This window comes from Hyla sarda, chromosome 8 (assembly GCF_029499605.1).
Source record: "Hyla sarda isolate aHylSar1 chromosome 8, aHylSar1.hap1, whole genome shotgun sequence".
NCBI lineage: Eukaryota > Metazoa > Chordata > Amphibia > Anura > Hylidae > Hyla > Hyla sarda.
The window spans coordinates 193,418,311-193,432,349 of NC_079196.1; the positions used below are offsets into that span (position 1 = coordinate 193,418,311).

Consider the following 14,039-nt stretch of genomic DNA (forward strand, 5'->3'; position numbering starts at 1 on the left):
GCCGCGCGCGCCGGGACAGAACTGACGGGGAGCGAGTAAGGTACGGGAGCCGGGGTGCGCATCGCGAGCGGGCGCTACCCGCATCGCGAATCGCATCCCGGCCGGAGGTGGTAACGCAGCGCCCCGGGTCCGTGGAACCGACCGGGGCGCTGCAGTGAGGGAAGTGTAGCGAGCGCTCCGGGGAGGAGCGGGGACCCGGAGCGCTCGGCGTAACAGCATACAGGATTTAGTCAGTAACAGTATAATGGTAATATAAATGGTGATAATTTTCCTCCTTGTATACTGGTATTATTGGTAATATTGGTCAGTATACAGGATTTGGCCAGTAACCGTATGATGGTAATATGTATGGTGATAATATTCCTCCTTTTATAGTGCCATTATTGTTAATATCAGTCTAAGTATAGAGGACTTGGTCAGTTACAGTGTGATGGTAATATTTCCTTTCCTCCCATACTATTGTTACTTGGTAAATGTATGACTTATATAGACATATTCAGTATTATAATGCATGGAAAATTGACACATATAAATTGCTTCAGCATAGTGAAATACAGTAGCAATTTATTTCTTCGAAATATATATAGAGGAAAAAAAACAAATATATATACTGTAAAGGGATAAATCTAGGCGTGGCTACCGATGGCTGACGCGATGCTGTGGGGCTGGTCTGCAATTATTTCCAGGGCTGGTTTTAACCCCCAGTCCGGCCCTGCCGGCGACTCACCTATCCAGGGCCGGACGCAGCTCCGAGCCATCTGTCTAATAGACCTACGTGTCAAGAATTCTTCACCATAGACGGGACAAACTCTCAAAAGAAGATTGGCAGGTATTTTCCATCAGTCCAGGTGCGCTGTGAGCACCAGCACCCGTGTCAACCTGCACACCGCTATTCTACTAATACAATAGACTATAACTGTGTCACCCACAAACTGTATATTTCGAGCGCTGCAACCATTTTTATTACATTATATTCTTGTCAAGACTGGAAACCACTATTTTAAAACTATTATTTATGCCATAATATGATAAACTGCTTTTAACATAAAATATATTATGCCAACTACTGTCTCTGTAGCAAGGGCTATGCTCAGAGATTTCATCCTATTTTAAACGACTTAAAGTATAATATATTTTGATACCAGCCACATCTCTAGTCGTATTATTCCCCAATATACGTGCACAAAATACTAACTGTGCCTAGAGGTCTGAATTTTCCAATTTTTCACTATTAGCTTTTTGGCACTACGGGTAAAGTGCATCCCAGTACCTCGGCCCAGTTAATTATACAAATATACACTTATAGTGTGCAGCTCCCCATCTATTTTCTAATTTATTTTTTGGATCTGCATAAATTTACCCAGAAATCAGTTTAAAAAGTTTTTTCAATATGACACAGACAAATTAAGATCATGGCAAACGAAAAACAGAGGCACATGCACCCGATGCTAGAGCTCCCTCATCTTTATACCCAGTACATACACGGGGACAGTTCATCAGTACGCTCCATGAAATCATATATCACAAATTTAACAATCTACCGAGTGGTCTCTCTATATAAAAATCCAGCCTGAGTATACGGGAACAAGAAGCCCTGAAGAAACTCCCAAAAAATCAGGACCTTGCCTTCAGATCTGCAGATAAAGAGGAGGTCTTTAGGAGCCCACACATATCCTAGAAGATATAGAATACTATCAAAGAGTTAATAGCCCTTTTGTTGATGTACAAAAAGAGTACTTTTTTTTTCTTGGACGCACATAGACAAACCATCCCAGTCAAAAACAAATTTAATTTTCTTATGGTTAACAATTGCATACTTTTATTTTCTATCCAAAATACATAAATCTCTGACAGCACCCTAGATAGACCCATCATTGGTCTCTTTCGCATTTATTTGACTTATATTTACAAAAATATATTGTACAGCTACCAAGCTTTTTACGTGATTTGTTAAAACGCTGTTAAATCCTTTTTGAGCGAGGATGAAGACCTAATGGACACCCAATGTTCCTTTCCTTAGAAGGTCTGGTCTGAAATTTATCTTGGAAAACAATTACTATATGTACCAGGGAATCACGTACCATCAGTCCAAGGGCACAGCGATGGGGTCTAAGGTTGCCCCTTTATATGCCAACCTCTTTATGGGGGCTTTCAGTTGTTTTATATTGCATCCTTGTTCTGCTTCACTTTGCTGTCAATGATGTAAGCATCTCCCATTCCTCTTCCTATTTTGTACTAAGAAGGAGAAGAGGAATCTTACAAAATGGTGTTCTGCGGTAATTTTATTGTTTTTTGCTCACATGTGCCAAATTTATCAAGCAAAACCAACGCAAAAATAAATTACTTCAAAACACACTTTCCAAAGACACACAATGATGAGTGTCTCCTAAAATGTCCTTCCATGTATGTTTATTTTATATATATATATATATATATATATATATATATATATATTGTGACGAACCGTCTTGGGGATTAGCTCTGGGATCGTCCTGGTCACTTGCCATGGGACACGTTCCTCACAAAAACACCACAGACCACAGTTCCGCATACAAGTCTGGATCCTCGCCAGCTTTATTTCCACAGGTTGCAGGTAAAACAAAACATAAACAGGAACAAAATAAAGTCCTAGACCGTCTGGTCACTGACTACACATATCTGCATGCCCTGACTACGAACTGGTGAGCTACCCTCAGCCAGTTAAACATGTGTCTCCTGCAACCTGTTACTCACAGTTCACACCACTTCTTGGACCACTCGCAGCGCCTTCTGCTTGTTACCTACACAGGGCCCGTGTGTCTCCCCCTCTAACAGCCAGCATACTGTTTCCAAGGGAGAGCACAGACCAGACTGGTTGTCCATCTTATATACACCTCCCTTACCTGCTGCCTCATTATTTAAGAAGCAGGTGAGAGAATCTTCAGGGTGAGCAAAGGAAATACACCCTTTCCTTACCACCTTATCAGAATATATATATATATATATATATATATATATATAAATAAATACACACTGAATGAAGGGAAACATGAAACCTCTAGGGGGAAATAAATATAAGAAAGAACTCACAGACTGTCTGTATGGTGGGCTAGTTAAGAAACTGTCATATCCTTGCAGATGTTATAGTAGCAGATGTCATAGTAGACATCTTCTGCAACTGATATATATATGTTATGGGTGTAGGAAAAGATGACAACCTTTACAAGAGTTGTACCAAGCATCTGTGGGGTGTGCTGGAAAATAAGTCTGATCTATGAAGTTTCTACTTCACAATTTACAAGATGTAAAGGGTATGCTGACATATTTGTTCAAGTTACCAAAGGATGCCTTCAGAGGTCATAGAGTCCTGTAGAGTTCAGAAGGGGAACTTCACAATATTAGGCTGGTAGTTTTCATTTTAAAGGGGTGGTCCAGCGAAAAACAACCTATCCCCTATATATAGGATAGGGAATAAGTGTTTGATCACAGGGGTTCCGATTGTTGGAACCCCCCCCCCCTGCCGATCTCCTGAACCGGACTCTGGCTCTCTCAAAGGAGTGCGTGAGTCCCTTTCAGGGGATTTCTGGGGGGAGGGGGTGGCCCTAGCCTTAAAGAGGCTGGACCACCTCTTTAAGTCTTATTGATTTTTACATTTATATACAACAAAGTGGCGGAGCGCTATGCTGTTGCCATGGGTTACTCCGATAGTATAGCGTTATGGCTCTGTACGAAGCCTCTCAGCTCTGTACAGAACCATGCTACAATAGTGATATGGCGTGCCACAATGTGTTCTTTTTACTCAATATAAAAACCAAAAGTACCAGTAAATATAAACCCCTTGGGTCATCATATTATGTGGCGTTTGTAATAATTTCACTCAGCACTTTTTGAGTTTTTTCTTCCCTCTATGTTTACCAGAAGTGTTAGAGCAGCAGAGGGGGGCTGTGCACACAGATTATACTTGGGTCCGCGTAGGTGGGGAGGAAAGGACTCAATGCAGACTCTGCAGGGGAAGGGAGGGGGAATCGCACACTCCCCAGCATCAGAGTCTGTTAGCACAAGCTATAGGATATGCCGCGTCACTGCAGGAATGAAGCTGTGTTCATACATGAGAGCTAGTGAGAGTAGAAGCATTCCGCATTCAGAGACCTCACATCTAGCGTATATTACTGGGAACGACACCCCCACATGAGATAAGTCTGAAACTAGGAGTAGTATATAAACTGCATATCAGGGGAATAGAGAAGTGTTTCCAACCATGGCTGCCTTCAGCTGTTGCAAAATTACAACTCCCAGCCAGCCAAAGACTGGTTGGGAAACACTGGAATAGATATTACAGCTTGAAATGTTGTGCACTTTTTTTTTTTTTTTTGTAACCCCTAACATATGTAAACACTATTTTTTTTCCCATGTAAAAGGTGTTAAAACTTAATGTAATCTTAAAGGGGTACTCCAGGGAACTAAAACCATGGCCCATCTATTCCCTCTCATCAACCTATTTGTCTAAATATCATTCATTAGTTATATAGAACAGTTTCCCCTCTTTGGTTGTTACTTACAAGCATTGAGTGAGGGAATTACATCATCCAGCCATCTGCTCTGTCTCTGTCCACATCCCTCTCTGAAAGCAGCCCCCACCCTCCTGAGAGACACAGTGCCCTGCACTAATGAGTCATGCTCGCTTTAGTGCTGAGAACTTGGAGGTGTGTCCAGCCTCAGCCAATCAGACATCAAATATCTTGCTACAGCTCAGAGAAGCAGAGCAGAGCTGCAATGGTTACTGAGAGATGTAGGCAAGGGGAGAAAAGGATGGCAAAGAATATCAAGCAGCCAGAGAAGACAACAGAGGCCACAGGAGCCATGCATATCAAACAAGCTGGTTTACAGGGTACATACCCAGTAAGTGTGGTGGCTTTGGAGCTTTTTTTTTTTTTTTTTTTTTATATGTACTTCCCTAGAGTACCCCTTTAATGGCTGACATAAGGAGGATAAAGCTCTTGGTCATGTGATGGTCACATAGGTGTACAGATGTCAGGATATGATCACACGGAGTGGGCAATCCAAGAACTGTAAGCACCGGCAGAACATGTCGGCGCTAGGACCGCTCAGAAATGTGCAGTCTCCATAGACAGCAGTACATTTCCGACTTGGTTCCGCTTTAAGACTTGACTTGTTAAAATCTGCTGAGTGCTCAGTACTGTGCAGCAGAATCCCTTGAAAAGAATGAAACAGAATTTCCAATCAGGATTGTTTGGAAATTACGTTTTTTTCCCCTGCTTTTTTATCATGACAAGTCATGTGCTTCTTTCATCATGTGACTAAAGAATTTCTATTAAAGGGGTAGTCCATTGGTGAAAAACTTATCCCCTATCCTAAGGATAGGGGATAAGTTTGAGATCGCGGGGGGTCCGACCACTGGGGCCCCCTGCGATCTCTCTGTACGGGGCCCCGGCTCTCCGCCCAGATAGCAGGTGTCGACCCCCGCACAAAGCGGCGGCCGACACGCCCCCTCAATACATCTCAATGGCAGAGACGGAGATTGCCGAAGGCAGCGCTTCGGTTCTGCCATAGAGTTGTATTGAGGGGGCGTGTCGGCCGCCGCCTCGTGCTGTCGGGGCTCCGTACAGGAGATCGCAGGGGGCCCCAGCGGTCGGACCCCCCGCGATCTGCAACTTATCCCCTATCCTTAGGATAGGGGATAAGTTGTTCACCACTGAGTCAGCACTGGACTACTCCTTTAAGGAAATGGGAGGGAAAAAATGCCCCTCCCCCCCCCCCAAAAAAAAAAAAAACGCCAATGCTTAACCCACATGACATTTTTTTATGGTGCTTTTATTCTCCCTGGGAGAAAACTGTCAAGATTTTGTAAAAAAAAAAAAAGCAATAGTCTTAACATGCAGAAATTTAGGAAAAACCGCGATTGAAAAATTCCAAAGATGAGTAAAAACACTAATGGAAAAACGCGAAAGGAAAACGCTAAAGTATAAAGTGGGTTTGGTGTATCATAAATTCCCATGTACTTTCAGCTAACATCTGGCTGCAGCATTTTTTTTAATTCACCAAATAATGTTGTGTGGCACGTTTGTGGCGTTTTCTGGGGCACTTACGCAAAAAAAAAACATTTAATAAAAACAAGTGAAAACCTAATCGAAAAGTTATGGTTCAACTATAGCAAAACCACAAAGGGCTTTTTCAATATACATTGGGGCAAAATTTACTATTCTTTAAAGAGGCACTCCCCTGGAAAACTTTTTTTTAATTTTTTATAAATCAACTGGTACCAGAAAGTTAAACAGATTTGTAAATTACTTCCATTTAAAAAATGTAATCCTTCTAGTATTCATCAGCTTCTATTTGCTCCACAGGAAGTTCTTTTCTTTTTGAATTTCCTTTTCAGTTTGACCACAGTGCTCTCTGCTGACATCTCTGTTCATTTTAGGGACTGTCTAGAATAGGAGCAAATCCCCATAGCAAACCTCTCCTGCTCCAGACAGTTCCTAAAATGAACAGAGATGTCAGCAGAGAGCACTGTGGTCAAACTGAAAAGGAAATTCAAAAAGAAAAGAACTTCCTGTGGAGCAAATAGAAGCTGATAAATACGAGAAGGATTAAGATTTTTAAATAGGAGTAATTTACAAATCTGTTTAACTTTCTGGTACCAGTTGATTTATAAAAAAAAAGTTTTCCAGGGGAGTGCCTCTTTAAAGGATAGTAAATTTTGCTCCAATGTATACTGAAAAGTTTTTTAAATATATTTTGTATGTCAGCCCTTTGTGGTTTTGCTGTAGTTGAACCATAACTTTTCGATTAGGTTTTCACTTGTTTTTATTAAATGTTTTTTTTTTTTACTTTCTGGCACCAGTTGATAAAAAAAAAAAAAGTTTTCCAGGGGAGTACCCCTTTAAGCGCCTCATTTTTGTCCTCCCAAGCTCCAAAGTTTGGCGTATGGCAGGTACACTTACTATGTACTATGTACATTTACTATGTACTATGTACATTTACTATGAATGTACACTGTTTGGGTGAAATGTTCACATTCGGAGGTTCAGTTCCCAAAAAAGATGGTGGAGCTAGAGGAATGCCTATTTTTCCGATGACTTTTCTAATTCAAAGAGGCTCATTTCTGGCGCAGTTTTTGGTGCGAGCTACATATGAGATCAGAGGTGTCCATTACTGAGCATGGTGCATCTGGACAGGGATTTACTTTACCAAAATAGTAAGTAACACAAAAAAAATAAACCTCACACAACGCAGTTGGCATCTTGTACATGCAGCAAACAATAGCAAATTCCCAATAGTTGCTGAAATTGTACATTTGCCCTATTTTTGGTATACATAGATGCATTTGACGTGACTACAGATGCATGTGGCCATGGGACTACTAGAGGTGTCAGAAAAAAAAATCCATTCTGTCAAATATCGGGATATTTCATTAGACAATACTAGTATTGATTCAAAATATGTTCGAATCGATCTTTTATAAACAGTCAGGGATGTGGCGTTCCTATCGCAGGTGAATTTTTCAGGTCCTTAGCCCTGCTTCGGGCAAGCAGGGCCGGACCTGAAGGACATGACAAGTGCGGCAGCGCTCAGAGGGGTGTATGGAATGGTCTCCTTACTCGAGCCCGCTCCGTACTCTGCAGCCCCCGGCTGTTTTCAGCTGTAGCTGGGGGCCCCGCTAATAGCCAGCATGCGGCGATCACCGTGGCTGGCTATTAACCCTTTAGATTGTTGCAGTCAAAGCTGACATCGACATCTAAATGTGAAGAAAATAGAAGAAAAGGGACCAACGGATTCCAAGCGCTGCTTGCTCAAACACCATAGGCAGAGGTTAATAGTAAAAGATCCTTGCAAGGATCATATTTATTAATAAAATAATAAAATTACAGATGACACGTTTTCTCTATATTACCACATCGACGTCTAAAGGGACCTGTGAATGCTCCCTGTTGGGCTAGTGGGGTGGATCGCCCTGCAGCGCAATCGGGGGGGGGGGGGGCACCCACTATAGAGGGAGGTAGCCAGAGGGCTTACCTCTGCTTCCTGGTGTCCGGGGCTCTGTCATTGATAGAGCCTGGCTGGACAAAGCTCTATCAATGGATCTCAGAGCTATCAGATCAATGGAGTTCAATAGAACTCTATTGATCTGTATGAGGAATCTAATGATTCCTCCTAAAAGTCCCCTAAAGGACTAATAAAGTGTAAAAAAAAATGTTTCAATAAAAGCTTAAAAGACACACATTAACCCCTTCCACATTAAAAGTTCAAATCACCACCTATTCCTATATAAAAACATGTAAACATAATTAAAATAAACATTTCGTATTGGTAATTGTACGACCTATTAAAATATAACATTATGTATCCCGTACGGTAAATGACGTAAATGTAAACAAAAAGAAAACACAGAAATGCACTTTTAAAAAAATATAAAATCCCAGAAAAAAAGTAAAAAGAGATTAAAATGTCAGAACAATATCAAAATCCTACCGATACAAAAAAAAAACTGATTATGACGCAAAAAATAAGCCCTCATACAGCCTCATGCAAAAAAAAAATCACAATATATAGTCTTTGTGAATCGGGATATATTGGGGTATATCGTATTGTCATATGTGTACCGTGATGCATATCGTATCGCCAGATTCTTGCTAATTCACATTCCTAGTGACTACAGATATTATCATATTATATTGACTAATACATTATTTTCAAACCAGCATCCTGGGGGTTGTAGTTTTGCAACAGTTGGAGGCATGCTGGTTGGGGAACACTGCAATAATACATCATATTGATGTTATGGAATATCTGCATATTTTCAGGGAAGCAAAAATAAAATAAGAATAATTAAAAATTAATAATAATAGTAATAATATATTATTATTAATAATAATAATAATAATAATACAATAATAATATATATATTTACAATATATCATGCTTGAAAAAGGCTCTAGCGTTGAGCTGAAACGTTGCTGTTGGTAACATGTGATGAATAATCTCACAGTTACTTTTGGATACTTCATTTGAGTGCTGCGCCATTTCTTTGTTGGATATATATATATATATATATATATATATATATATATAAATAAAATGATTTTTATATTAAGGTGTAGTAACTCTTTGCTGCTGCAGTCATTGCCCATTATACACGGATAAGCTCATTTTTGTTTGTCCCCAACATTATAACAAACTCATCTATGCTGTTTCCAACAAGTTCAGCTCCAGAACCTTATAAGCGTTATGGTCCCCACTAACTATGAAAACTTTAGTTTTACAATTGGAGAATTCTTACCTCTAGGTGAAGGATGGAAGTGGATGCCCATCAATCGCTTTTACGCCCACATCTTTTTAAAGGACGACATACCCATCTCACGCGGTGCATAATATAGGAATGGCCTTTGTAGACTCCTGATAGTTGACTATTGTGGTTATTATCCCCGCTCCTGAGGTGGCTTCATTGTCTCTTACATCTACCGTCTTGTGATACAGTGTGAGGAATCTTTCCTGTGAGACAATGGCATTTCCCCTCTCGAGTGAACTTTTTATTTTGTTAGTTGGGTTTAGTTGTGTTTTTAGTCACTGGCCTCTGCTCAACCAGACCGTAAAGAAGGGTTTCATTTTCTCTTTTCACAAACACAATGCCAGGCCGGGTGTGAGGGGCCCTTGTGGTTTAAGGAAGTGTATATATTCTACTGTTCCCTGTTATCAGCCATTGTGTTCTTTAAATAGTACCTGTCACAAACTGTTCCAAACTTACTCAAGCTATGTTCTCTTACTACTTCTAACACTTCTCCTATCCTTAATTTTTTTTTGAGCTTTAAAAAACTGTGTATTATACCTTTATTCATGCTCAATTAGTGCAATTTCAGTGAGGCTCTCCTGCAGCTGTCAGTATGTGCAGCTTTCTGTGAGAATCGTGGAGCTTTCACTTTCTGTGTAGCTGTCAATCAAGCTCAGCGCAGAGAAGCATTTCCTGAGTTTGGTCTCCTGCCAGGCCGGGAGGAGACCAAACTCACTGTATTAATTGTGACAGGGAACAGAACAGAGCCACCTAGCGGCTGTTTTTTCTATCACATTTTAAACATATTTATGTTGATCATTTTAAAAGCAAGTGAATGGGAAAGTGTCTGCTAATTACTCAAGGAACACTATATTAAACGTTTTATTTGGTGACAGATACTCTTTAAGGGTATGTTCACACTGAGTAATTTCATTCGAATTCCCTGGCGTGGAATTGCGTGTCGGAAATTTGAACTGTAAACATTACCATTTGTGTGAATGGGTCTTCTGCAAACCTGTTCACACTGCGGAACGTGTTCATTTTCTGTGTGGAATTCGGCGAGCACTGCATTGCTGTCAATGGTGACAGCGCAAGGCTGTATGGTCATACCGCCGAAGGATTATGCCAGCGGCCGCCAGATGGAGTGTGCTATATGAACATAGCCTAATGTGATCTGGAATGTAGCCCTGCATCAGGATTGGGATCCCACAGGCGGGTGGTAAGGACGCTGTTGTGGGCTGGAGGGGGCAAGTAGGCGTTACTCCAGCATTTCCAGCAAATCCCACATACTCCCACACCGTAGACCCGGCCTCTATGACTTTGGTGCTGAGTTCCAGCGCTCACCCTGCTACTTCATTCTTGGACTCCAGTCACTGGAGGCGGTAAGCTGAGCACTGCTACACGACGTAGCACATCATGCGTATGATGGCTGTTCTGGACTCCGAAGCCTGCCCTGGAGGACCCAGGCATTTTCAACTAACCAGCCGGATTAGTTAATACCCGCTTATACCCTCATGTGTAGTAATGTGCAAATGCAGAGCATTGCACCCTAGTGCCTGTACATTTTTATGAGAGGTAGGGGGTGCAGAGCATTACATCCTAGAGTCTGTACATTTCTATATGGGGGGGTGCAGAGCATTAAATGCATAGACATGAATGGAGGGACGTGGCGTGACGTCATGAATGCGGAAGCTGCAAGCGGGACCCCCGCGATCTTACGTCTTATCCTCTATCCTTTGGATAGGGGAAAATATTTTTTCAGCAGAGATCCCCTTTAAGGCTGTTTGTGGTGTCCCGGGGTGGGATCACCTTCTGCTACCATGAACTCTGTTTGGGTGACTGTTGCCTTAAACGTAAGGTCACCACTTAAATCTCAGGTCTAGGGAGATTTATCAAAACTTGTGTAGAGGAATAGTGGTGCAGTTGCCCATAGCAACCAGTCAGATCACTTCTTTCATTTCACAGAGGCCTTTTTAAAAATGAAAGAAGCGATCTGATTGGTTGCTATGAGCAACTGCACCACTCTTCCTCTACAAAGGTTTTAATAAATCTCCCCCTAGGTCTTTAAATGTGTTTATATGCATGTCTCATATCTTATTCATGCTTTTATATGTTTCCTGCATGCAATGAGCCTAAATGTTGTAAAAGGGGTTAAATGCCTGTAACCATAATCCTTATCTGAACTGTGTAAAGCTGGTAACATGTCACATGTACACATTTAGCCAACTCCGGGCTGGGGCTGTCCTGTCTCCACCCCAGTCCCCAGGGATGCCGAAGTTAAACAGATTTGTAAATTACTTCTATTAAAAAATCTTAATCCTTTCAGTACTTATGAGCTTCTGAAGTTAAGGTTGTTCTTTTCTGTCCAAGTGCTCTCTGATGATACCTGTCTCGGGAAACGCACAGTTTTGAAGAGGTTTGCTATGGGGATTTGCTTCCAAACTGGGCATTTCCCGAGACAGGTGCCATCAGAGAGGACTTAGACAGAAAAGAACAACCTTAACTTCAGAAGCTCATAAGTACTGAAAGGATTAAGATTTTTTAATAGAAGTAATTTACAAATCTGTTTAACTTTCTGGAGCCAGTTGATATATATATAAAAAAAAGTTTATTCCTGGATAACCCCTTCAAAGCACATGTTAATGAGAGTCTGGCCTGGCCAGAGAAAAAGTAACATCTTCTATCACCTTCAGTGCAAATCTGCCTCCAACCTATTGGTGTGTCCCACTACAGGGGTGGTACCAACACAAGGGGAAGCTTTAAGGACAATAGCAAAGCTGATGGGCCCTCTAGCAAAGTAAGGACTAGGTTTAGGCATCCTTAGTCCATGGCTTTGGACAGGCCAGCCCTAACGTCTGATGTCCAGGGGGACATTTTCCAGGGGGAGTAGGGGGAGACTCATCAAAACCTGTGGAGTTGTCCAGTTGCCCATAGTAACCAATCAGTTTGCTTCTTTCATTTTGTAGAGGCAATTGTAAAAATTTGAATTACCTAATTTCATTGGTTGCTATGGGTAACTGGGCAAATTTTCCTCTGCACAGGCTTTGATTCATCTCCCCCTATATTCTTCACATTGTTCAAGGATTGTTACAGTAACATTCTACCAGCTATCTCTACCTAATAGCCTGCATTCATCATTGTAGGTGTAAGTAAAGCATTTTTCTACACCTTTTATTTTGTGTGCCGGTAATGTGACAGAGCACCAAATTTATTAAATGGTCACAGAGCATTTGATAAATTTTGTGCAGGTCACATTTTCTGAAATTTATCTTTTTACATGCACCAAAAAGCTAAGCTAAATCTGGGCTGGTGTAGTTTTAGAGACTTTTCAGCGATTTGCGCCTTTTTTGTGCCTTTTCACAAAAAAGGCGCAGTTCATAAAACCCTTCCATATCCTGTGTATTGCTAAAATCAGTGAAATTTAACTCAAAATCAGCAGAAATGTGTAAACCAAAAGGCGCAAAAAAGGTGCAAATAAACCCTGCTTGCTCCTTTTTTTGCACCTTTTGTAGGCACAAAAAACAGTCTAAAGGCAATGATAAATGTTGGCCAATGTGTCTATCAAGTGTGATATTCCTAATCTGTATCATCACTGTTTTCTATAATATTGGATCTGCAACATCAGTAAAGGACAAGCTGAATTTTGAGGTATTTTTTTCCAGGGGCTTTGATACGGATAGCTATTTATTTGAGGTAGTGGTTAGTGGTTGAGTTCTGGTTGCAATGGCAATTAAGACAGGTTTTCTTTTAGACAGCTTGTTTTGATTAACTTTTTTGCATATTTTCAAAAGCAATCTATCACAGTCTAACATGCATTTTCCTCTCTCAAGGACCATACCCCCAGAACAAGTTTTTTGCCTTTAAGTCTTTTTTCCAACTGTTTACAAATTAATATAATCTCCTCCCCAATATCACAACTTTGCCCGGTCCCTGCTGCATACCACTTCCTGCTCCCCATTTTAATTTAAAAATAAATAAATGCCCTCTACGCCAATAAGAAAATATGTAAAAACAAGAAAAAACCTTTTCTGGGAGCGGTCTCCAATGATCTCCCAAAAAAACTTTTGTTAGAAAAGCAAAGAATTATAGTTTTCACTTAAACTTTGTGAGTGGTTTATTTAAAAGTACTCACAATCTCCAAACAATATGCACAATATATCTCCAAGGTGAACTCCCTTGTCCTCTGCTTCAAACCACTCCGGGCGATGTGAACACGTCCGATACGCAATATGAAATAGAAAAAATATATAGTTTTTCTCTAGGCCAATAATAGAGACAGGTCACTGCTGCGACCATTGATACGGCTCAGGAGGTATTCCGCGTTGAGTGCAGGAAATGGCGAACAGTGGGGTGTGGGCATTGTCAGAACCGAAGGCAATTGGACAGACTAGGGGGCCCCATAGATTCTAGAACATAATTTTGTCTGATTGCATCATCTTCTAAGTCCAGGAAACATTGATAAACCAATGTTATATGTGGTAAAAAAAAAAAAAATATCCCAATACTCACCAGATAGATACAATTACTAAAGTATTTATTCACATCAGGTCATGTACAATTGCAGGACAGGTTTCGGTGCAAATGGACTTCTTCAATTGCCTACCAGGAAGGACACTTGTGCCAAAACGCATCCTGTAACTGTACCATGACCTGAAGTTAATAAATACTACTGTAATTGCATCTACTTGGTGAGTGGTAGGAACTTTTTTTTTACTACGTATGACACTGGTTTTGATACTACCACGTGCACCGCCACAGCCATGCTGACATTTAT

General features: G+C 40.9%; 1 protein-coding gene across 2 annotated transcripts in view; it reads right to left on the minus strand.

The window, feature by feature from the left end:
• The window catches only part of IL21R (interleukin 21 receptor), a 149,093-nt gene that overhangs the window by 67,105 nt on the left and 67,949 nt on the right, over positions 1-14,039 (minus strand). The window contains exon 1 of one of the 2 annotated variants that reach the window (XM_056535842.1): positions 9,278-9,567. The exons of the other annotated variant lie outside the window; for it this stretch is intronic. The gene's annotated coding sequence lies outside the window, so the exon portion shown is untranslated. Of the gene's footprint in view, positions 1-9,277; positions 9,568-14,039 lie in introns of those variants that run through there. 2 annotated transcript variants of the gene reach the window in all.